We start from the raw sequence: 1,620 nt of genomic DNA, 5'->3' as shown, positions 1-1,620 counted from the left end.
AATAATAAATAAAATTATGGCTTCAAAACTCAAAGAATTGCTGAATCATTTTATTGGTTATCAAAATTTACAGAGTTAAGTATTCAAAATTATTACACATTTATAAAATTATATATTTATATGAAATAAAGGTTATTTACCTATACTTCAAAAAATAATTCACAAACAATCAGACGATATATAAGAAAATATATAGGGTTCGTTTGTTTCTCCATCTGCATAAGCCATTTGGATGAAGATGAGAGTTTTGTTTGTTTAGACACTAAAAGTGCAACTCATTCAGATGGATCATCCGGATGACTTTCGGAAATTTAGGCTTAATTTTAAAGTTCATCCAGCTGAACCAATTTGGATCATTTGAATGGAGATGGTTCATTCAAAATATTATAATGCCTATTATGCCCTTAACGTAATTCATAAATTACAAATCTAAACATAATATCATTTTGTCACACACGAAAACTGACAAAACCACAAAAATGTGTTTTCCCGCAAAAATCTAAAAACTAATTTTTCACGCCAAAACCCCAAAAATGCATTTTCCCGCCAAAATTGTAAAAACGTGTTTTTTCCACCAAAATTGCAAAAACGTGTTTTCCCGCAAAAACCGCAAAAACGTGTTTTCATGCCAAAATCACAAAAAAAACATGTTTTCACGCCGAAACCCCAAAACGCAAATTTCCGCCAAAACACAAAAACATGTTTTCCTGCCAAAATCGCAAAAAACGTGTTTTCCCGCCAAAATTGCAAAATCTTTTTTTTCCTGCCAAAATTGCAAAAACGTATTTTCACGCCAAAACCCCAAAAACGTGTTTTCCCGCAAAAATCTCAAAAATTCGGTTTCCCGCTAAAACAAAAAAATCTTATTTTCTCGCCAAAACTACAGAAAAAATCGTTAATTTTGAAATAATTATAATGTAAACATATTAGACTAAATAATTAAATGTAATATAGTTAAAATTAATATCAAATATATTATTAAATCAACACAAGGGTATTTTGGTAATTTGTTTACTAAAGTCATTTGGATGGAAATGAAAATAAAGAAACAAACATAAGATCCATTTAGATGATTCATCTAGATGAACTATCTGAAAGGACAAACAAACAGTCACAAAAATCTGAATGAATCATCTGAATAGATCATACAAATGAATCATCTGAATGGAGATGACAAATGGTGAAACAAACAGATCCATAATATACGTAAGATGATAGAATTTTTATTTTATTTTATTAAATGTAGAGTATTTTAAATTTTAAAAAAGATTTAAACATGGTTACGAAAAGATTAATAGAGACATTTAATATGTTAACATAAATTAATGATATTTAAAACAAAAAATATATCGAAACAAATAAATGATATAATATTAAAAAAAACAAACTTAATTTTTTTTTAAATCTAAGGTTTAATGTTTATAGACAAACAAACCGCGCGTAGCGCGGTAAAATCTCTAGTATATATAAATCTCAAATAAACACCGTCATAAATTATATAATTTTAAGAAATCCTATTCTTCAATATAATATAACTTTCTAACATGTACAGTTTATAAATTAAAAAACCTGCGCTTTCGAAGCGCGGGTCAAAATCTAGTTGTTTACAACTAAACTTTA

This window comes from Brassica oleracea, chromosome C5, assembly GCF_000695525.1.
Source record: "Brassica oleracea var. oleracea cultivar TO1000 chromosome C5, BOL, whole genome shotgun sequence".
NCBI classification, from domain to species: Eukaryota; Viridiplantae; Streptophyta; class Magnoliopsida; order Brassicales; family Brassicaceae; genus Brassica; species Brassica oleracea.
The sequence above is the reverse complement of the archived record's forward strand: the minus strand, read 5'-3'. Positions refer to the sequence as shown.